At 30.9% G+C, this 26,407-nt stretch overlaps 1 protein-coding gene across 1 annotated transcript in view; it reads right to left on the reverse strand.

Annotated features, from left to right (window-relative positions):
- The window catches only part of LOC108782545 (uncharacterized), a 60,660-nt gene extending 34,253 nt beyond the window's left edge, over positions 1-26,407 (reverse strand). The window contains exon 1 of the mRNA XM_018550838.1: positions 25,996-26,407. The gene's annotated coding sequence lies outside the window, so the exon portion shown is untranslated. The remainder of the gene's footprint in view (positions 1-25,995) is intronic.

The following is a 26,407-nucleotide window of genomic DNA, read 5'->3' on the forward strand; positions in this document are numbered from 1 at the left end:
TTCTATTTTTTTTTTTTTTTTTTCTAAATCACCGTCCTGTTTATCTGGTGCTTTTGTTGTCGAGTACTCTAAGCGGATTGAATCATTTCATAGACCTATCACGCCACGATAAGTTTTACATCGTGCGTAGTACGAGTATGAGTAACAGTGCGAATACGCGAGTGCTCAATTATCCAATAACGAGTCACGGCCTTGTCTTGCGTTGCCGAACAATGACGTCCCATTATGTTCTCTTAGTTTGTTTGCTGTCGGTTGGGTTGTTGGGTACTATGTCGCGAGAATGTTTGCCTCGGACATGCTGGGAAAATGCACTAAATCTTTTATGCAAATCAGAATGCATTTCACTATTCTGGAAGTATTGAAAATATATAGTTCGCGCGTTATATACACTATAGATTTTTAGTACTTGCAGAGAATAATGGAACACAGCCATATTTAAATTCCGCGTGTTAGTCTGTTCATTCACCTCTGAGACAGAAATTAAAACTGATATAGACTAGATATACAACTTTCGATTTTGTACTCATGCATTAAATCAATATATCTATACTTATTTATGATAATAAAAATATTACAATGTTTTTTTACATTTAATTTCTCACAGCAAGACTTTTCACGTTATTTTAATTTTAATTCCATCACTGTGTGATGTATGATACATATCAAGCCTTACCCGAGGAAAAAAATCAATAAAAGAAAAAGTTTATTCTATATATATCATATAGGTTCATGTAATTCACTGAAATAGCTTCAAAAATTCAGATGTTAAAAGCTTGAGAGAGAGAAATGTTTAAATATATTTGACAGCTTAAAATTTGAATTTTAAAAGCATCAAATATTAATAAGTTTTGGAAATGAGAAATTGAGCGTTTAAATAATTCTAGACAAACTAAACTCTAATAATTCTAATCAAATTAAAAATTTATATTTAATTTAAAATAATATAAAGAAAATTTGTATATCTTTATATTTTTAAAGAAAATGTATGCTTACATAAAATTAATTTATATTTTATCTTTATATAACGTAACAATTCATATTTATTATTAGTTAAAAAGTTATTTAATTATATTATAGTTATACACAGTGAATATAAACAATATTTAAAAATTAAATATTCATAATATATGTTTATAAATGCTCTATTATCTATTGCTTTTAATGGCGAGAGACTTTAGTTTCGATCTTTATTAGTACTGGACACACTCGTGCATCTCTTTTTCTGCTCATCTCTTTCACTTCTCGTGCCGCTGCTAATTAGAAGTGCTACAGCGAGAACGGCGTAATACGATCTCCCATAAGGCCGGCATGTTCATTGTGTCACAGGCGAGTAACGTCACTCACGACGCGCGAAAGCAAATTGCAAAATAGCGATGGAGACCGCGAATTACCGTCACGAGGAGGGCATTGTTCGCGTGAAGCCGACACAACGACGTTTCTCCGTGGAAAATGTTCACAGGATATTTCCGCAGGCATGAATCGGGTGATTAATCGCGACGTGTCTCGTCATTGTCACTATAGGTACCCTTTGTTTGATAATGCCTGACATTCGTGTTTATTGCCTCATCAGCAACCTCCGCCCTCTGGATAAAGGGCAATTGGCATTTACAAATTGTTAAGCAAGCTCATTAATACAGTATCTGCGTAAATCCCGCTAGTCTAGTTTTAAAGAAAATAGAGAAAGTACTTTTATAGTAAAAAGTCAGATATTGTTTCTAAAAAGAAATAAGACAAATACAAAAATTAAATTTGATTAAATGACAATCAGTATTAATCAAATTACTTTTGTTATAAAAATAAGACATTGATGATTAAAAATAACTCTTGTTAAAATTAACATTAATGTAAAAATAATGTAATTTATTTTCTATCTTTCTCTTTGCTAAATATAATATTTTTTAAATAATTTTGTAATGTTATCTTTTATATAAAAATCACATACGTACCTTCTTATTATTTTTTTAAATTTGTTTTCTATACAAACTAATATTATAAAAGCACGAACAATTTCTTTAAGGTTGTATCACGTTAGTAACACAAAGGAAAGTATGGCATAGTCGACGAGCACGCAATGTTTGTCCGGAAACGGAGTTTCGTTTTTATGAAGTAGTGAAAGTTGAATTAATCGCAATACACAAGTGGCTACGACGCAATAAAAATCCATGGGTACATAGTTTCATTGAAGCTTCGACCTTAATAGCTTGCAAATTATGTATTCGTCACAATATTAATTTTCACTCCTTCGATTAATTAACGCCTATCATACATCCGCTAGTATAATTTATTGTTTCCGCATAAAGTCCATTAAAATTAAATTTGCATTATGCCCATTCAGTCCTAATATACGTAAACTTGTATGCAAAGACAATACAAGGCAATAAAATATTAACATACATATACAATATAGATACAATTAAGTATAATAAAGATTGAAACGGCATGATATTCTTAAATGTCATATATGTATATTTTCATTCTTTCCCTTCCAAAACTACATCAAACTTTTTTATTAAATCCAAGGGATTAAAAATTAATCCCTTTTTATTTTATATGGAATAAAATTTTCTGTTTAAATAAAATTAAAAATAAAGTTTTCTATTTAATAGGCAACGTAATCATGTTGATGTTATTGAATAAATACGTTTTTATAATGGTGATTGTTTTTAAATTAATTTTTTTATATAAAATACACAAAAAGATTAAGAAATAATAAAAATTACTTCTTGTCTAAAATATCATATTGTTATAATATTGAATTAAATTTTTGTCTTAAATATCATATTGTTATAATATTATATAAATTTTACACTCTATATATTTCATTTCATTCTACGTAAAAAATAATTTTTATTACACTGAAAAGACAAATTACAAGAAAAGACTGCTGCAGTAATTTAGAAATTTAGATGGTAAAATATGACATAGTATTTTTAATTGGTTACTGAAACCAATTAAAAATTCTATGCCGTATGCAGCCAATGCACATTTGCATAGCAAGCAACGGATGGTGTGCAAAGAATTTTTTTTATTAAATACTGTTTTTATTAAATTTTTATAAATTTGTGTAAAAAATACGGAGAAAATTACTGGTAAACAAAATATTGTAACAATGATATCTATTTGGTAGTCCATCCTTAATTATCATCAGATAATACGTCCACTGTGTAGATAAATGTTATATAACGTAATATTATTGCTTGGTATATAATGAGAAAGAAGAGAGTATGCTGACACTAAAATAATATTTTACTCCCAGTTAAGACAACAGAGACAGCAGCGGTAGAGCTGATACAGCCACGGTTCTTTGAAAGGTAAACCTTGGTTCCCTTTGCACTGAAAGTACAGCTCATCGTTGAAATTCATCAAGGCGTGTATACATGTCGGAACATCTCTACGTAAAAGCAGTACAAAAATTTCTCTCTCTGTTCGCAAACGTACATCATAATTATTTTCATTTATACGTTTGATATATTTACATTTATATGTCAGATCTGAAGGAACTGACTTTTGGAAACGACTCGAATCTTTCTCACATTCGCATACAAATGAAACAAAGCGGAAGAATTCAGTTATAAGAAAAAAAGAATAAATTCTCGTACTAGCACAATTATTTTTGAGGAGCAATTACGATGGTTAGCTATACCGTAATTACACTCGTTGCGGATATTCTTTTCATAAGCGCGCTGTATGCATCATGTGTTATTTTTTCTCGGGTTGTTAAATATTAGCTTTATACTAAGGTTCTTTTATTATTCGGTCGCATATAACTGCATCTCAGAACAAAGCTTTTAAAATCTAATTATATATTTTAAAAATATAATATTAATTTTTCTACATACGATGAACAAAGAGAATATATAAGTACGCGGTATGTTCATGCACGTCTATATACTACATATATTGCGATATATATTGTAATATCAGTTTTAATTAATTAAAACGTAAACACTTTATTCATCGCTTATTTCTACAATACTCTTTTACCAATACCAAAATGCCAAATAAAAATATCGTTTTCATTCGCAAATACAATACATATTATATATTGCGATGTTATTTTTAGTTAAAGATATAAACGATTTGCTTAGACATTTCTTTTGTAATGCACTTTTATCAAAAACTTCGGTTTAACATAACGTTGATAGAAAAAGGATTGGTTGTGACGTTTAAAAGAATAAACTTGTGAAAAAATCAATAATTAAGTAACAGAAGCGACACGTAAAGTCAAAATTGGATGTTGAAATAAAATAAAACAAATTTTTCTTTTGTTATAAATCCAATTTTTTGACACACATGGAAAAGCAATGTTGCAAGGAATTATTTTAATTACGTTAATGGCAGTCTCTTAAACAGAATGATAATAGCAACGAAATCTCTCCGGTTTATATTCCGAGGAATTGCGAGACATTTTGTCGTTACAAAGTATTAAATAACAGGAAAGTTCACAGTCGGCGAAACCGATTCCACCGCGATTTCATTTCTCTTTTCGTTGCAATTAAACCAAACAATCATAATAATAATGGCGACATCAATGACGTAATTAGTAATGTGATCGCTATCAATCACAATTTTATTCTCTGACGAAATATGAGACACAATCAATACGTGGACATAATGGACATTACCTTTCTGACCTAGTCTTCAGATATGAATGCCTTTACAGTGTTTCTTGGTAATATATTAAACATATAAGAATTGCGATATAGTATCTGTAGTCAAAAATGTTCTTATCAAATTTCAAATTGTTCAAAATATTTATAAACTACATGCAATTTTTGAACAATATAATAACATAATATAATATTACATAATAAGTATGTTCCTCCATTACTCTCTTTGTGAATTATGTTTAATAATAAAGTATTTAAAATATCCCAATATATTTCTCTCTAAATACAGTTGTTATTATAATGCTGAATATATATGTATATATCGGAGAGTTATGATATTAAAAATAATTAAATCAAAATACAAATTTATATATATACTGACTTAAAAAAATTAATGTACATAAAAAAATATTTTTTATTTCTAATTCAGAATTAGAAATAAAAGAAGCTACAGAAGCTAAACTTAAACTGTAATTTTAATGCTAATAATGCTTACTCAAAATTTTAAACAAATATGAACTACATACAATTTTCTAAAAATTATAATAAACACGCGCTCTTCTATTTCTCTCCTTCTATGAAATTATGCTCGTTATCAAATTATTTACCCCAACATTTCTCAGTGAACAATATTTTTATAAATTTATAAATTTCTCAGTGACTGTGATTATAATATTACAATAATAAAATAATATTAATGTATTTTAAAAAGTATGACATTAGAAACAACTATTTAAAATACAATCGGTTTTTGATCGGTTAAAAAATTGTTAATATACATAAAAATATTTTTTCATATCACATTTTATTCAAAAATTAAGCCGCAATAAAATTGTAATTTTAATGTTGGTAATTATATATATACTACTCATTTGTAATATTTAACATATTATTTAACATGTTATGTATTACTAACTAGCGATTTATATTATTGTAGAAATAATAATATTTAACAGTATAAAGAGGGCAACGAGCAAAGTAAATTAACGAACAATTTAATTTAAACAATTAAACATATCAAAAACAAACGTTTCGACTATGATCGGAATTTTCAATGTTACATAAAATATGAAGTATTATAATATTAAATTTAAATATATTGTATACATTCTTCATTAAGTCAACAAATATTCTCAATTCAATGCAAGTTTCAGTCAATGTTGGTGTCATATAGCATAATTAATCCTTGTCAATAATAAAAGAAAAAGAAGTAACACATGTCCATAAATAAAATTTCCAAGTCACAATAGTAAAAAATATTAATTAAAAATTAAATAAGATAATTTGCAGCGAACCAAAATGAGAATAGCACTGATCTTTGTAATGACAAATAAGGTAATAATATTTGATATTTATATCTAGCATTTAATATCTAAAATTTTTATTTAAAATTATCTTAATAATTTTTCATTAATATGTTACGGGTACTGGGCTGCCTTGCTTGTAAAACAATTGATTCATTTTAGTATAATACTTTTGATTTAACTATAGTTATCGCCTCGCGACGGTGAATACCAAATTGGCGCTCTAATAAGAGGATTATCTGGTGACGTTATCGTGTTAATCTGCAAGCGAGATAGTCGTCCACTTCAATGTGTTTGATTTAATGCGTCGCGCGCGCGCATATATTCACGTGACAAATCACGACGGAATCTTTCGAATAGTACGGTACTAATATAGAGAATTGCCGGACGTGGTTGACGTGCGATTGAAAATAGACGCTTCCGGCTTCTCCTTAACACATACAGCCATAACACGTAATGTGTGCCACGGCGACTTGTGCTGTTAGTCGCTTTCAAATTGAACCTCAGCGTAGAAATCGAACATGGACAAACGCGCGAGTAATACCAGCTATTCATTTTACATGCTCCGTTTTAAGACGCAACTGTAAACTTTTTTAATGAAAGTCTCGAAATAAATAAAAATAAAATTACTTAACATAGAAAAATTTTCAATGTTTTATATATAGTTAGTGTAAACAGTATCGTACGTACATAAGAAATATCTTCATAAAAAAACTTTTTTTTTTAAATAAAAATTAATTAGCAGTTTATTAAGAAAGAATAAAATAGATTATATGTACGTAAAATTATATTTTACTTAAAAATAAATTATAGATATTATCTGCAAAATAAGTAAAAATAAAAAATAGTATTATTTAGACGCACAAAGAATATTCGTAGCTTTCTAGGAAACAGTATGGGTTTTTAAAATTAGGAATGCACGAAGCTCTTTTACTTACATATAAGACAAAATGTACTCATTGTATAAAGTTGCTAATTAATGCTAATTATTTTCTATAAGTAAAAATTTTTCCTGTATGAATATTTTTATATTATATTATATGTATATATTACCAAACATTTTTAACTGCTATTTTAACATTCAGAAAAATATCAAAATTAAATAATTTAACAAATAAACTTTGACAACTGGATTATGCAGTACATATTAATTAATAAAGAATTAAGTTACTGGCATTCTCTTTTATTCGCTCTAGAAAATATTGCTATCATTTTATTCGCAGTGTTATCAGACACAAAATAGACGATCAAGATCGACGAAGTTCTTGCAATTTGCTGAATAATCTAATCGTTAGGAACGTGAGGCTTAAAACGGTTTATGACGTTAGCTTATCTTATCATGTAGTTCTGACGTTTAATATTTCCGAGTAGCGAAATCTTGTGAAGTGCAATATAGCAATCATGTAAGTTGAAGGTGCAATGACCTTCAAGATGACTCAGATCTCTCAATAAATCGGTGATGTTAGAAGTAACATTTTTCCAATGGAAAATCGTGCACACTACTTTTTCTTCTTGACGTATCCATTAAGATTTTCCGGTCAGAAATATCGAACAATATACTGTCAGCAAAGAAGTAATGGCAACTCAATTCCTTAAGTTAAATAATATTTTATTATTTTTAATTTCTATCATGTTCGTCAAAATATAAATCAATTCATTTCTATTATTTTTAAGGTAAATGTTCGTATCAACGTATATGCATATTTAGTAAATAAATTAAGTTTGAGTTAAATTTAATCCATTTTTTTAAATTAAATTGTTTAACTTCATTGTTTTAGTTAAAGAACATATGAGAGAGGTGTAACACAGGCCAGAGACCTAAAAGAGACGTAAAAAGAAGAAGAAGAAGAAGATACTAAGTAGGAGTAATGGCAATTTATAGAAATGATAAAAAATAACTGAAATTAGGTATAATTTGACATTATAAATTTAATAATATAATATTTTATCACGTGACGTTAAAAATATAAATGGATAATTGTTTCATGTTCCACATTTCTCTCATATACGAAACTACAAAAGAAAGTTACATAAACTAATAGAAAAAAAGTGTCTTCGAAAAAACTAACTCAGTGCGAAATCACGTAGAATAACAATTTCGTGAAATAAAGTGTTGCTACTTTCTTCTCAATAAGTTGTAATCGGTGCTTTTCAATAAGCTGTACATGTACCTACGTGTCGTACTGTACCGGAAACTTGATATTGACTTTCGGCTGCCAAAGTGTACTGAAAGAGTTGAAAGTAGATTCTATATGTAGTGTAGGTTCGAAAGGTTCAAGAAAGTCGTCGGAAATAGGGGTACTTCTACGCAGAAAGGCCCTTATATAACCCACGTGTACACGTCGCAATTAGCTTGAGAAAGAAGGGCACGTAGGAATATTCCCAACCAATTTTTTTAAAACAGTAGAAAAGATAGAGGAAGAAAATATTACTATATAATTTTTCATAGTAAAATCTTTCTCGAGCAAGTGCCTATTATTTATTAAAATAACATTATTAAAAAATGACAATAACAATAATAACGTAATATACTTGTCGAAACAATAAAAAAATTAAACAAAATTAAAAAAATTATATTAAATATTTATTTATTTATAAGAAATTAATATTGTTACACAATATATTAAAAATTTTATCGATATTCAAGAAAAATTGGAAATTATTTTTACGAATAAATTTGTTGATAAGAATATTTACAACCTCTCTTCATCGAGGAAGCGACATGTTCATCTTAGCTTTAAATAAAGTATAAGTGCATGGCAATATTGGAGGAAAATTGGACCGTCAATATTCCCCAAAGGCATTGCAACTTTCATCAATATTGTAAACTAAGAGAAGAAAATCTCATTTAGAAAAGTTAAAAATTTGCACTCTTTACTTTAGTTGCGCAACTGTAATCGTATACAGAGCATTTTTAATTATCTGATGATGGAGAACGCGTCAAATGCAAGAATCTCTTAAATGGGGAAAAACAATTTTTCCGCGATTTTTCATTGCTCTGCCATTAGGGAGAATTTTTCATTAAGTTAAAAATGACATCCTCAAATAAAGAAATTCGAGAAACAACTCGCGTAACTTTGCCCCGAACTGCTTCGCAAATGCGATTATGCACATGAGAAAATTTAATTAATGCAAACAAAGTCCGCATTATATGTTATAACGTAAATTCGCCGAGGCACATAATGGAATACACACAGTAAACGTCGTATGAGAAGACTGACAATTTTCTGCTTTTTTTCTCCATAATTTTTTTATTAATATTGCAAAATCAATACATAAGGTATAAATAAAAATTTAGCAAAATAAATATGTAAGGTATGAAATGGAAATACACATTTATACGCTTATAAATATATGTATGTAAATAATATATGTATATAAATGATTTTTACAATATATAGATTTTTGTGTATAATTTAAATCAATATTGATAACGAGATAGCACAAACCATTCCGCTTACATGACAGCATTTACATAATATAAAAGAGAAGAAATTTTATATAAGAAGCAAGATACGCAATCGTTTCTCCTGCCATCTTCTATAAAAATTACATTATAGAAAATTCCTCTATTGAATATCAAGCAAAAATACTTTGCATCGTCATATGATGTAAAGTATATATAAAAATTCTCTCTGTGCATGCACATTACGTCACATATGAGAGATTCTTGATAACTTTAATTTTTAATTCCTCGATATATATTGCATCCGATCTCTTCAATAAGAGAGAGATATATATGTCGTGGATATTGAATCATCCAACATTATGAATAGCTAATCTATTATATCTTAGATGTTTTTAAATCAGAGTATCTATTCATTTATTGAAAATCTTGTAAAAAGTTTCTTGAGAATTCCCTGATTTTTCTGGTATTCTTATTCGAATTCCAGATAAGATTAGAGAATTTTTTCATGCAATTTTGAAATAAATTGGAATGCAAGCCGCGCGCAACTAAACTATATATTGAAAATTAGCAAAAAAACAGGTTCTATACGGGATTGTACTCGTATAAGCTATCATTTTCTATAATTAGAGCTACGAAACTTATGATAGAATACATACTATAAGGAAAGCTTACACTACGAAATACATATATTAGCTGCTCTATTCTGCTGAATATTGTTTTCTAATATTACCTTGTTTTTTGATACAAAAATTCGTAAAACATGTAAGAATGTACATGAAGGAATGTAGATGTGTATAATATACTTGTTGCTATTTGATTGTTAACATTATTAAGAAAAAATAATTGAAAAAAGATGTTTCCAAAGGGAGAGAGAAATTAAGTTTAGAAAAAGTAAAATTGTAAAAAATCCCTAAGATCTAATAAAATTCTATAAAAATTCCTAATTTTAAAGGAAAAAAAATCCTTTAAAAATTCCAGGTTGTCCAGGTCTTTCCAAGTAAACCATCTCAAATTTTTTTTTAACGTTTATTTTAAATATATACATAAACGTGGAAAGTACATAAATATATACGTATATATTATAAATACGTACGTATATGTATGTGACATTTTCCGTAAATTAAAAGAGACTCTGTCTCCTGTCCTTAGAAATATTTTTATACTCAACAGAAATATCTGCTTCGCTGAACTATGAGTCATAAAAGTTAAAGGTTGAGGGGATATTACGAACATAATTGGATAGATATTGCAATATAGAAACTATTGTTAACGATACAATTTGTTTCCTATATTTTTTCCCGATACTTCAATTAGCTTTGCAGTCGACATTCGTCCCATACAACAAAAAAAATACCAGCTATGTACAAAAGTTTTTTTATTATTTTTTTTAAGAGAGACGAATTGCTTCTTATATCTATTCGTGCACAAAAATATATCGAACTGTATATATGTATATGGACATCAAATAACGATAACCTCAATTGAGCACATTTCGAAAGAATTCATGTGTCGCATGAATATTCAATTCAGTTTTTCATTTAAATGCAAAATAGTGAAACAATTCGTATCACTTATAAACTCTCAATTTTAATTTATATTATATAATATATTATAATTAATATTTAAAAAATGTTATTTCAATCAATTAATTATGTATTATATATCGTAAAATTTATATTACTCAATTAATCATAAGTTTTTTAAATTAAATCTGATAAAAAAAATTCTTATAATTAATATTTTATTGTTTTTAATTAAATTTATTCTTTCTAAACACGCGTATTTAATTTTCCTTTAAGGAATATCGATTCAATTATATATAAATTTTTGTTTGTCTCGCAATATCCTCTCCGCACGCTACGAATAAACGAGAAAAGTCATAAACGTGACAGTGCAAAGACTCCCACGACATATTTCGCAACGAGCGCGCTATGCAAAATTCTCTTTGACCGCGGAGCGGACAATAAAAAGCTCCGTCAGATGAACAATTCGAAAGCGCCAATCGCGGGTGCTCCTAGAGAGAATGGGAGTAGGCGCGCCGTTCGTAGGTATGTTATATTCGCGTTGGAAATAAAGTGCACACGGAGAGGCTACAGTTGCACACACAGACTCCACTGGCTTCGCCAGTCACTTGACCTGACATTTAATGCCATTACACAAGTCGGGGCTACTCGTTACTCTTTGTCCGCAAGGCGCAGATGCCTATTTACCGAGATGACGACGGTGTAAATGGAAGAAAACAAGGCCCCCGATATCCGTACGCATCATTATACGAGAATGATACATGATGACGATTTCGCGCGCCGATTTATTCTAAAGGTTACAGTTTTCTTGCATTCCTCGGTACGTAAGGGCGATCTATTTTTTCACGTATATGCGTATATGCGCATATCGATTCATCACCTCGATTAACATCGTGTTCATGAATAGCAGAAAAAACATGATATATTACGACAAGGAATATACATCGGTACAATGGTATGTATTTGGAACGGATAGACGGACTTTTGCATATCACCTACCGTAAAACTTATATGCCTTATAATTCAATTCTGGATTATTTGAGATGTGGGAAGAACGTATTATATCCCTCGAGGGATATTATATTATATCTCTCCATTCGTATGAAAGATTATAAGTGAGTAGCCCATTTGTAAAAGTAGTTATCTTCACTAAAATAAGAGAAACGGAAAAATTAGTACAATTTGTTTTATTTAAACTATTAATAAAAAGTCTGTTTTTTTAATTAAGAAAAATAATTGCTTTAATTAACAAAACTTGTATCTAATATAAAAGTATAATTTCTAATTATTAAAATACAATGCTTGACTACTTTAATGGAGGAAGATTCGATAGATTTTAGAACTAAAGTATCGATACAAAAATAAATAAATATTACGTTTTTATCATTCTATGTATTAATAAGGTAATTCACTCATCATATATTATCGCGTAAATATTATATTTGCTAATAGCACTTTGATTACGCGATATAAAACATCACATTTAATAAAATTTAGAAAATACTTTTTCTATAAATTGTATCTTCCTTGTTTCTAAAATAGCAGTATCTAAAACTGTCACTGCTCCTATTCGAATTCTGGATAATTATCTCGATAAAAATAAAAAATTAAAGAGTATAAATCTAGGATAGTTAAATAGTACAGAGTAGAAATTTAACTTTTTTTACAACTTTACTCACCTTCCTTACATTCTTATAGGATTTGTAATTGTTACACAATTTAAAATGTTTAATACCAAATTCTAAGAAATTCAAAGATTCCAATATCTCTTTTGATTTTATTATTGGATATGACAGCTTTTACATTTCGGATAGTTAAACAATAGATATGTGAAATAAGTAAACTAAAAGCGAGATTATAAAATTATTTTAAACATTAAAAAGATTTTGGACAATAATCAAATAAAAATATGGAGAAACGAATAAGCTAATTAATTTTGATAAGGAGATGCTCACAAAACAAGAAATAAGAAATAAGCATATAATATGTATAATATAAACCAACACGATAAATAAATCAGTAAGTACTCTGATGTAGTATACAATAATAATAAGCATGCCGTTGTTCATGTCTTCTTCCATCGTAGTGATCTTTTATGAATCATAATGGAGTCTTACGCCCATTTACTCTCGGAGGATCAATAATCGGTATACACGATTTCGTCGCTCTCACGAGGCTTTGCGATAAATAACGTTTATGCTAATACTCCCACTATAAACGATCACTCTTCGTAACCCGTTATAAATGCAAATTTCGTTCGTCGATCCGTTATCATTTTATTATGAAAGCAAACGCTCGTTACGCTTGTCAAGTGACGCGTAACGAAAGTGCCATTAGCGGATGTCGTAATATTTACGATCTCAGAGTTTGCTCGACAGCAAAACTCTATTCCATTCCCATCAGATCATTATCTGGGGAATCATCGCGTTACTCCTCTCCGTTAGAACTTCTCCCCAATCTCGCTCTTCATTTATCACTGCATCATTCATGCATGCAGGCTCGATCGTATTTTCTCGTCTAGATTAACTAATTTTGAGCTGATTTGGCCTTCTTCCGTTTCTTTTTTGCTCTGCCCAAGTTCAGTCTGATAGATAGGTAACAGGTTGGAGAATCGAGTCGCCCAGAATTAGCATTAGCTCAAGTTCCCGCGGTCGAGTCTATAACATCTTCAGTTCAACAGGCAGAATTTCTCCCGTCGATATGTTACGACGTAGACGCGCCGCTACGTAGTTTCGCCGCTTTGATAGAATTATTTATGATCTCGCTTGCCCACGAAAAGCGTTTGATGCATTATATATTGTCGCTTCGAGCTTGCCCGATCAATGTATGATACTTACTGCTTGATAAACTGGCGTCTCTATGTTACGATAATTGACATTAAATACTTGATATAAGAAATTGCGTATTTAACAGTCCTCGTAAAAGAACATGATATCATTAAATCAAAAGATTAAAAGATTTTCGTGTAAAACGTACTATCGTGAGACTGAATTGATTGTCGCATCGCGTGTTAACGCGACGTATCCTTACGAATCATATGTCTGGTGACATATTAACTCAAACGTTTCATTGATTGCCGGACGGCTGGAATATTATTGACGTTGATGTGACTCATATAGAATCAAGGCTAGATATCTGTCGATGTAAAGAACCGCTAGTTTTACTTGCCAAAGTTTCAGCATCCGAAAGGGAACAACCCGTGAAATTATTTATTAAAACAACGTGTCTTTGATCGTTTGTATTTTTTTTTTGTTAATAATTTATATACGCTCACGGATCACAATTAAAGAACATCATTTTTCTTCTGAATATTTTGCACAGTCGCACGTGACATCTACATTTCACATAATAGTATTATAAAATATTTGTACGTTTTATAATGTATGAAACATTAAAATCGATACAATGCACGTCTTTATAATTTCACAAATTTGTCACTAATTTAATATAAATTTTATTACGTAAATACAAAAATTTCCCTCAGTTTCAGACAATAATTATATTTATATGGAGAATACTTTAATCTTTACAGAACGGAAAAATTATTGTATAGCGCTGAAACTGTCATATTTCGAAACTAAAAATAAATAAAATGATAAATTTAAATAAATTTTAGCAAAAAATTCAAGTAAAAGTTGTAATTTTTAAAATAAATTCCGCCTTTTCTAGAAATTAAAAAACAAGTACGCACTTGGTTTCCTAAAACATTTTATCAATGTCAAATATGTATAATAACATGGTAATTAATGACTAATTGTAAGCCGTTTCAATAGCTAGTTTGATAAGATATCGACAAGATAATTACTTATTCCTCTGAAAATGCGAATAGTTCGTATATCTTGTTGATAAAGTCTGTTTAAACTATTTCAGACTATACGTGAAGTAGAGGAATGTCCTGCAATTCGAAGATATATCTATCTACTATATATATAGATATATAATAGCGAAAGTTGTTCCAATTTGCAGGGTTTCCATTCCCGGATGTGATCAAGTCAGGTGCGCATTGTGCACCACAATAGGCCGTATTTCCATGTCCCTTACGTAGTACAGGTACCGTGGATGTGCAACCGCAACTTTGATTGGTTTGGAATTGATTTTGCAATCAGATATATATATATACATATATGTATATATATGTGTAGGTATATATTGTGCACATACATATCACGGATATTAATTTCGATGCCCTTGTCGGCAGTACAACGGGATAGTCCGTCTGTATATAATCGTAAAATGAAATAACTCACTGTACCCGGACATTACGCAAACAATGACATCGAGAAAGTGTGCAATATTAAAATAACAGACATAAAAATAATACTTTTCGTATATATAAACGATAAATGCGAATAAAAGCAAACGATAAGTATTCTCTGGTGAATGTTCCAGAAACAGATTAAAAAATTATTTTGAATAAATAATATTAAAACTTGAAGCATATTTTACAATTGTTGTTTGAATCTGTTCTTTCCTAGCAAATGTAATGATATTAAAAACTTTTACGAATTAAGTAAAAAATTATTGCACAACGTAGAGTCTTCTGCATTATCATATTTTGATCACATTTTCACTCTTACATTTCTCATTTTATACCTTGGATTCGCATGATTGATGTTTCTAAACAGATACATATGTACATACAGGGTGCTTCTTAAGTATTCTAAAAGTCTTTAAACAGTGATCCTTCACATTAATTCGAGACAAAAATTTTATGTGACCGTATGTTTAAAGTGGCTTTAATTAGTTTGAAAAATATCAGCTTATATTATCTTTAAGTACGCCTCCGATTGAATAAAAAAATAATGGATTCTTCAGAAATAGGCCATCGCATATCTTTAAAATATAAAATTTTATCAAAACAGTCTGAGCTTTTAAAATTTTTGAAAAATTTTTCCTTACTTAAGTATCTTGTATCTTTAAAACTAACAAACGCTTTTTCAGATATATGGTTATATAAAATGTTCACTCTTTAAGTTAACGCGAAGAATTATACTCTCTAAAATCTTTTACAATATATTTAAGGGCTACCATGTATATCAATATGTTACAAATTATTTTAATGTGATAAATGAGTTGTAACGATAACTTGTCGCAAGTATTTTGCAATTAAAAACGTATCATATATAAATGTGTGATGAGAATATTATATTTTAATAACTTTTTAATATCAAGTCTGAAAAGAGAGATTGAGCATTGAGAGCGGTAAGAATATTTTCATAAAACTGAGGACTCATGCATTAATCATTACTATCACCAATCATTATTGTCTTCCACGAACATCGTTTTCCTCGTGATTCTCTTTGCATAAATTACAGGCGGGCTCCCACAGCTCGTGCGAGATTATTGCGTTTTCATGATGCGCGCTAAGGGCCTGGAGATCAGTCTTTAAGGGGCACGAATTAAAAAACATAATGGTGCTCGCGTTGCGTGTGTGCACGAGAAGAGTGTCACGACGTGACGTGGAGGTATGCGTACGCGAAGGCATGTGAAAGAAAATAGGCTGAGAAGATTGTAAGAAAGACGTGTAAGCAGACAACGACAGAAGAAAATACGTTTTGGATGAGTTTTCTTAATTTGTAGCGAAAACTCCTTTAGATATTTGATCGATACAATTGATATGCTGGATAAACCACTCGGTACGATTAAAATGCTTAGAAATTTTAGCGTAAATAAATTTTGAGATGCCTAACTCTTATGGTGTCATAAAATTAAAAAAGTTACAAATCGAACGCGTTCAAAGCATCATTAACGTTTATTAATAGCAAGTATCATTAAAATGTGGAAAGCATAAAAAGTGTTTTATTTATTTTGTTTTACATATTCAACTCGCAACTTCGCCTATATTATTTATTGATGTAAAAAATCATCGGCCTAAATGAACCTTAATGGAAAAGAAAAGAAAATAATGAGACCAACGAATCGCAAGATATAAATACTGTACGTCGCATTTTTGTAGCCAACGCGACAGACGTATTTATTATTAATAAATCTGATGATGTATTACATTAATTTTTCTAAGGAAAAAGGATTACAGCAATTGTATTTCCTGCCATAAAGTATGTATACCATCGCATGCTTCGTTCCTCACGACAAAGAAGAGAAGACATTCATGAAAGACGGCAGCGTACATTCCGCGCATTGCTTTGTACTGACGAGTCATCTGCCACGGATATATAAGGTGTTTCATTCTTTCGATTGTTGTGCATCGTAGCGAGTGGCAATAAATGTAATACTTATGAAATTCTTGCCATTGTAACAAACGTTGTTAACTCTCAATTAATTTTGAAAGAGCTTTATCTCTTCCTATTTTCAAAAAAAAAATTATAGTTTTACAAATAAAGTAACAAATTTCAAAAGAAGAAAATGTTTTTGAGTTTAATATTCCTACTTATTTTTGAAAGAATATTTAAATCGATTTAACATAAAAAAAAGAATGATTTTGTAAAATAGAATTAAAAAAAGTAATTAATTTTTTTAATCTTTAACTATATTTTACATAATAAAAATTATTATATTTAGTTTTAAGACATTAGTTAGAGTATTTTTCTTTATTAAAAATAGTATTAGCAACAACAGCAATGCACGCACAAATGTGAAAAGTTACGAATAATCAGAAACGTCCAATAAACCCTAGAACCTGGAAAACAAATTTTTGAGGTGCGTCGTGGAGCTTGAAACATTTTACAATATTCCAATGTCCGAGTTTCTCAGTTTTCAGTTTCAACGTGCGACGTAGGACATTTTCAATATAAATTCGTGTTGCAATACCAACGTCATTGCTTCGCAAAAAAAAATGCACCTGTATATTCGGTTCGATATAAAAGCAGCGGGCAAAAAATTTAGACAGAAATTCAGCTGCGTAAAATTCTTTCAAAGCCGGCCAAAATATACCGAGCGCTGCGAGAGATATTTATCAACGGAGATTAAAACGGGACATCTCGCGTATGCCTGCACATACACGAGCACTCATTTGGATACCGTAAGATTTCGGTCCTTTCGGATCCGTCCTCTCGAGGTATCTCGCTATTCGACGGCGCAGAATAATCCGATAAAAAGTAAATCGTACGGTAAAGAAAAAAAAAAATCACACTTCTCGCATTGACGCAATATGCAAATCGATTGATAGTCAATCCAGCTGAGAACCTAGATTCTCCCATAGCGCTCATTGTAAATTCAAATGGCAGAAACGAACGATCGTGATATATTATGATTGTAGTCTAACAATGCAGATAGTCGTGTTGATTCCTCTCGCTTTGAGTCAGAATTGTTGTCTTTCTTTCTAAATAATAAACATTGTGATTGTGTCAAAAACGACCACAATGTTTATTATTGTCAGTAATGTTTTGAAGCTTGGTATACAGATGGGCTGTACTTAGTGTCCTAAATTTCTCTCATTTACGATTCCTTTGGAGTCGACTTTATCTGAAAATACGTTAGAATATACCTACAACGCATTAATCTTTAAATAGAAATCATATTGAAGTAAGACTTCTTTTTACTTTGAAATATAAGGTATTCCATTTATAATAAAAGAAATTCGTAACATATATAAGGTACTAGTATATTTTTAATAACATAAGATGAATGTCAGTGTAAAGAGCAAAGTTCTGAAATTTATGAGTTAAAATTTATTTCTGAGTTTTGATATCTGGAAGAATAAGTGTCACTTATAATAAATTGTAATAAATTCATAATATTTATGAAATTCTATTTATTAAACGTTTAAACACAGGACACTGTATATAAAATTTTCCTATTTTGTATGAAACTCGTTTTTGTATGTCTCTCGTTTGAAATGCAATAAATCTCTTCAAAGATTCGATTTAAATGTTATTTAATGTTACAACGTTCAGGGTTACAACGTTGCAACGTTGTTGCAAATTTCCCCTAAATTGGTCCGAAATGAGAGTGTAAAACATGGAATAACCTGGATATTGCATTAATCCGAAGTTTATAGTTGCAGAGATTATTCGATAGCGAAACGAGAGGAGAAGAGATAAAAATCTACCGGCGGAAATGCTTAGCATGCAGCGCGGATGCATTCCCTGAGTTAACGTGATTTTGCATGCTCGTGTTGGCCACGGATGCGCGTTTCAACGCCACCGTCGTGGCTTAGAATAAAAAGTCAACGCGTATTATTTTTTTTTTTATCGCGTATTATTTTTTTCATTGCTTCGTTATTATCGCACTGGATTGTGGATGTCTCCTTTTGTTCATATCGACCGGGAGCTCGTATCGTGAATTGCTATCTGAGTGCTTTGTATGTTTACCAGTTCTAGATATACCTCGATGCTGTTCTGCTTTAAAACAGATAATCAGCACAACAGACGAAGCTCTTTAAAAAAAAAAAGAACAAAAATAAGGAAAATCTGTCAGACACGATCGTGCAATCTTCGAGCAGACTGTTCATAAATCATGACTCAAGCTTCCTTTGAAATCGTCTGAGTCATTCTTGTTGCAGGTTCGGCGCGTAGAGTCTCTTATATTTTCGCAGTGATATGCATTACACAAAATTCCGTCGGAAAGAAACTTACTTAGAGTGAATCTCGGAGTGAATTCGAATATAATGGAGGAATCTATTCAAGGTAGCGGTATTTGTTGCAATGTACCGTTGCGCATTTTGCGATTGTCGTTGAAGTGCGTCCTCTACTTGACACAGATTCTCGTTTTAGAATTGCAATTTCAACACGGTGCTTTACCATTAAATAACGAAGTGAAATTATACCGTAAATTCTACAACGCTGAAACTCATTATTTGATTAATCGTTACAAAGCTTTGATCGTTTCGAGTAACGACAATACGCGCTGTGCCCGCGGCAGAAACGATTCGATTGCTAGTTAGATTTCCAAACGTCCTTGTTTGGTCGCTCCGCTCCGGAGAAAAATAAAAGCAGCACACGCGGACAGTGAGTCGGATGTTTTCTTCCTAAACTTTCTAACGTCGTTCAGAAGCTCTTAAAGACGGTGCGCGTTTCCTCCTCATTTAGAATTCCAAAGGAGAACAAAGGAGAACGATATGTGATTTGATGATTCGAAAAAGAACGCGGAAGGTAATCAGGGAATCGTTTTACATTTTATCGATGTCCAAAGGTTAACCGCGTGTTAAGCGTTTCTCACCAACTAATCGTTTTGTGCGAAAAGCGTGGGTGATAAATGAGCGCTGCGAGGAAAAAGTTACGGGCGTAATTGCGCGCGATGGGAATCCGCGGTAACGTGCGCCACTCGTATTTATGAGATACGGAAAAGAATGAGTGCGTGTGAGGCTCGCGTATCATTACTGTGAAATGTTCTAGCAATAGCAGCGCAACGCTAAAACTGAAAGCAATATACGCGATTAAACGCGATATCGAATAGCATGTACAGATATTGAAGAAGAGAGGAAGGGATTTCATTTGACTTCATATTTTCCGATATCCACATTAAATGGGCTAAACATTACATATCGTAACTTAATAAATTGCATTATAACTGAGTTAATCGTTAATACGAATATATACCAGAGTTGTTAAAATAAACAAACAAATAATAAATGTAAATTTTGGTACAGAATTGTGTCGTGAGCTTGCTGATTACAAAGTGATGAATTTATGCTCGTTTAATTAATACCATTGTACGAATTTAATTCGTCATATTATCTTATGCAAATTCGAATTCAAATCAACGAAATGCAAATGTGAAATGCATTTATTGATTTATGTATTATTGCTATAGAAAAAGGAACTGTCTTCGAGAAACGGTGTCGCGAGAGAAATAGTGATGCAATGATGTGTAATGAACATATGCGATACAAAGGAAATTTCTTTAGCTACGAGGCAAGGATTATTATTATATAATACAACCCGCAATTCTAAGTATTCGTCGAGCTTTTACGGATTCTTGGAAAGGTCTCTTATAAATGATGCGCGGGGTTGCGATCAAATTAATGAGATTAAATAAACGTGAAAATATCGCGAACTTTCCTCGTACAAACAATATTAAGGGGTAACGCCACTCTAGAGCTCGAAAAAAAGACATGTTTTTGATAATTTTTTACGGAGATACAATAAAGGAAATGGAAAATCTGTTTATAGGAGTTTATTATACATGTTCTGAAGCAAATAAAAAAATTTTTTAATTAACATTTTTAAACAAAATGGCGGCTACATAATACGAAACTCGAGACCACCTCTCGCTGAATGGGCTTCACGGCCGGAAAAGTTTCTCCCACAATTTTCAATCCGGAACAAAAAACCAAAATTTTTTGTAAACTATGTATAATTGGCTACAGAAGTACGTAGGGGATTTTGAAAATATTGAATTTTGAAAAAATAATGCTTATTTGAAGAAAAAATTCATTTTTCAGTAAAAAATTTCATCGTAAATTGTTTATAACAAAAAAAGTTGACAAGATATCAAAAAACTCCTACGTACTTCTGTGTAAAATCTAATTACAAAGCTACTGTTAAAATTTGAATTGAATCGTTCAAAAATTGTACGAGTTATGTTTCCGGCCAACTTGAAAAACATTGTTTCGAGAAAAACGCGTTTAAAGTTTTAAGTACTAAAATAGTATAAATTTTTTTTATATACCTCTAGTCGGCAATGCCTGCACCATACATTTCACCTTCCAAATTCTCCTACTCTGCGTCTTTTCTGACCGATTTTAACAATACCCTGGCCTCTTTTGCCTTCTGCCACGAGTACCACAAATCTTTTCTTATTAATCGAGCGAAGGCACTTTCGGTTTCGAAATAAGTACTTAAAAATTTTATCGCACTACGAGACCAAGCGTACATTATTTTTAAGACTCTAAGGCATCATTTAAACAAAAAAAAATTTTTTGATTATTTTGAAAATTCTAGAGTGGCGTTACCCCTTAACGATCTCCTGTTATTCTATTTCACATTACTTTGCACATCCTATTTGTCAAAATTATATTTCGGTAAAGAAGAAAATTCATTCAATTAGAAATAAATTAAAGAATGCGGAATCATACGAATTATTTATATTATTATTCCTCGATAAAAACAGTTTCCTCACCAGGACAGCATTTATATTGAAATCGTGCTACAATTTCAATGGAAAATTCTTACTTACGAAACATTGTATTAAATCCTTGTTAATTTATCCAGTAAATCGAATCTCTATTTAATGAAGGAAAATCAAATTGATTTCATTTTGCACTTCAAGAGCGGCCAGTCAACAGTGCTTGTTGTGTGAGTTTACGGAATCGATTCGCGCAAATTCACCGTTGCAATACTTCATGCATTTCAATGAACGGCATTTTGAAAGTAGATTTGTTTTTGTAACATGGAGTAGTACAAATGAGCCGTACTCAAAAATTATAAATGTAATTAACGCCAAAGCATAATTAACGAGCCTGCTTTTATATAAATATGTCACGTTGCTATACTGCGCAAATTTTGGAATTTGGCAATTAACGACAAGAGAAAGAAATTAATATGCTTGTGCATATTAAATATTGTTTAAACCATATCGTAAAGTGTAATTTAAGGTACCTCTTTTCATCGTTATACTTTTATTTATATTAACAAAATTATATACACTAAATTTTCTATGCAATTTTAATTAAAGATATTGTAACATCTTTTTTAAATATTAATAAAATATACATCTTTCTTATTAATACTAATATATCCAAAAATAGAATTTCTGACGTTTAATCAAATTATTACAAAAGTTTGCGGTTAAGTGAAAATCGATAGTATCGTAATACAATTTACGATCAGTATATTTATATTTAGATACGGTATAGACATTTCTTTCTTTTTCCAATACTTCTCCAATGCTTCTTCCATTGCTTATAACTTTTTTAATTAGAAAGATATATAAATTTGCTTGGCATTATTGTGTTCCTTAATGTCTATCGTTTCGATTGAAAAAATATTTCACAATATGTTCATTTTTGTGAAAGTTATAGGCAATTGAATTGTGTTTAATACCTATACCATATCCAAGTATGTCATTCTCATATTGTCCTGCAAGTAGATAGCAAAGTGACGTCAAAATATGTCTTAATAACATCTTTTACGTCAATAGGATGCTATTAAAACGTCATTTGGGATGGCATCGAAAGATAATATCTCATTTTTTTGTTATTGTAGGTGGACACTAAATTTCTATTTTATATAGAATAAAAAAAGTTGTTTTATTTTCTTTCTTCTTTATTCACGCATGATATATCTAGTACAATAAATTTTGTTCAAAAATAATTAAGATCGATATTCGTAATCAGTTCTTATATCCAAGATTTTCAGTTCTTACATCTAAGACCGTCTTAGGTACTGTCTTGAAATGTCATAAAGCAATCTCCGAACCAATCACAAAGCCGTATTAGGACCGTTTTAAGATCGTTACTTAAGATGGTCTCGAAATGAAATCAAACTATAAATACCGATCTAGAAGAATTATTATGATATAACAAGTAGATGATTAAATTAATAGCGTCTTCCTGATACTAATATTTCAATATGTAAGCTAGATTTAACTCATACTTAATATATGTTTTTTTATCTTGTATCATGATATATACAGCTGTATTTTAACGTATTCATGATCTTTGATACGAATCGCTCCTACATTGTAATTCGCAAACAAATCTTGTATTACATATTCATAGCAACACAATTAACTAACAGAGCTTCATTCGCGACGCGAATAAAACAATTTTATTGACACGTAAACGGGTGAATAAAAAAAAGTCCACTAATGGAAAAGGCGTTAAACAATACGTGACAGGTAGGAACCACATGTTACTCTATATCTTGACAATTACGTTTAATTTATCGGACGATAAATAATTTAATACACAACAATAAACAGTTTGTCCCGGCTGTTGTTTCCGCTCAACTAATTCGCAAGTGTCATTTCCGATTTTCGCACGAATGAAATGTTATAAATGACACCTGCCATATATTTCCGATAACATGAGTCACTGTTGAGATTCAAGAGATCAACATTTGAGAAGTCACGTCCGTATACTCCGAGAGAATTTCCTTTCGTGGATATATACATATATAAGTATACATATACGTATAATACATGCCGTTTAAGTTACGGTCGATCGCTTCAAGCGCGCGACTACGCCTTATTTTTAACTCTTTAAAGCAACGGAACCGGCGCGCGGTCGTTCTTACGTGAAAATCGGGGATAACGAGGCGCTCAACCGCTTGACAATTGCTTTAATTGACGCAGACGAAACGGCGCCCGATTAAACATGAGAATTACGATCGCGATAGTACTGGATGAACTAGATCGCTTAAAATCAATAAATTAATCAGTAAATTAATCGATCAATCACAGCAGAGAATACATAAAACAATAACGCAGTAATATATCCAAAATGTGCTTATTGCTTACGTTGCTGCTTAAGTTTTTTGTATGCCATAGCCTTAAGCAATACGAACGCAGTTATAATTATTCAATATCACGAAGAGTTGCAATTATAATTAAGAACTGTAATTATTCAATATCACGAAGAGTTGCAACTTGCAACTTTACATTTAAGATGCAAAGTAATCCATGTACGTGAAGCGGCGTTCATAGAATTAAGATCCATCTCGTTTAACTTTGGATAACAGAGTATGAACTTTATACAAAGAGGTCGGATATCATGGATTCATGTGTTCTTTAGGGAAGTTTATTAATTACGTGGAGAATAAATTTGGCGTTCCTCTTTCGTGATGATTTATATAGCTATGATATGAGAAAAATGCGAAAAGAATGCGTGAATGACTGATTACTTTCGAGTGACTCCCACATTTTGAGATATTATGTCATCGCCGTTCTTAATAACGTATGCGTGTGAGATATGCCTGTGAAATATATCGCAGCATTACGTAATCGAATTCGATAGTATCAGTTAATACATTTTATTTAATATTTTTATTCGTTAATAATTCTCTTTTTGTATTCGTAATATCCTATTGTCGTTAAGAACAAAAGGATTTTAAATTTTCGCTTTAAAACTCGATACAGCTGTGGGCTGTATTGCCTATATTATTATGATAAACATTGTTTATTGCTATTTGTAAATATAAAACTCAGCGATGTGACTCGTCGATACGATATCAGTATCTGTGTAAACGTTTATATGTGATACTTTTAATTTTTATAGTCAAAACTTGTCAGTTTTGAGTTCATACAGTAAATATATCATATTTAACCATACATAATATAAAACATACATAATATAGCACTGTCGTTGACATAATTTTTCATTTAATTTGTAAGAATATATGAAAAAAATTTGCTTGAAAGAAAAATTTTTATACAATGAAAGCGGAATTACTTTTTTACGAGGTGATAAATGTGCCTTGTACTTTCTTATTCATTACTTCCATTTCACTTATTATCCGTTGAATTAAAAAGAATACGCGAGTATATATGAAAAGATTAAACTTTTAAGAGAATATTATCACCATCCATTCTGTATGAATCTAGCAGATGTTAGGAATGATACGATAAGGAAGATAAAAGACGAGTGTCATTAAATTATCAGATAATATTCTTGCAATTAATGAACAAATTTTGCGTACACACGGAAAAAAGAGATTTTATTGATGTATATCTAGAAAATTTAGTTAGATGCAAATTAAAAGATAATTTTGTTAGATCATCAAAATAATTATGAGTCGTTTAAACAGATTACCAGAATGTGGAAACTTTTTCTAACGTCGTCGTCCTTTAAGTACCCTATACACTTATTTTTATGATGTAACTGGTAACATAAAATATTTTTAAATAAGTATTTACATATACTCTTTAAAATTATTAGAATAATTGTCTCTGAATAGTGAAACCTTTTTCTTAAAGATTGAAAATTAAGCTTTTTTTCTAGAGGTGGCTCAATTTTCATTTTTTAAAATGAGATTTTGCTCTTACAATTTAGACAATAATTAAATTTTGAAATACTTCAGCAAAAAATCATCGTTTTTTTTCCATGTAAGAAATAAATTACTGTCTCCCTCTCATATTGATCAATTTATTACAGAATATTAATGCGAAAACGATTTGCGCATCGCAAAAATGCGAATAGAATTCGAGTCGAAGTTTCGAAGGCGGGCGACCCCTATATATACGACATATCCCCACAAATCCGACGCAATTGTTATCTCCGCGAACATCCCTGGTGGTTTATTATCACTTACTAGGAGCGGATCCCAACGTCGTCCTGTCGCTGAAGACGGAAGCAACTGCTCCGCATTATCGTCTCTCCGTGCGCCTTTATCTTTCCCGTCCCTTCGGCTTCGTTTCTCCCTCGAGTTCCTCCACAATGAGACTTCGCCTCGCGGTCTAGCCCACACCACTCCTGTCCTGTATCCTCAGTCTTTCCTCTGTCGCTTGCCTATACCCCTTTCTGTATCTTCCTTGACCGTTGCGCGCAATCCGCACTCTACACTCGCGGAGCACAACACACGGTACCCATGACGACGCGTTCTCTTTTGCAATTAGCACTTTTAGTACGTGTATAATAATTCCGGGCTCGTTCACCGATAGGTCAAGTCGAGTAGACGGTATTAAATTGAAACGCGCGCTGCACAAGCGAGGTACCACGCGAGT

Source organism: Cyphomyrmex costatus, unplaced genomic scaffold (assembly GCF_001594065.2).
Source record: "Cyphomyrmex costatus isolate MS0001 unplaced genomic scaffold, Ccosl1.0 scaffold130, whole genome shotgun sequence".
NCBI lineage: Eukaryota > Metazoa > Arthropoda > Insecta > Hymenoptera > Formicidae > Cyphomyrmex > Cyphomyrmex costatus.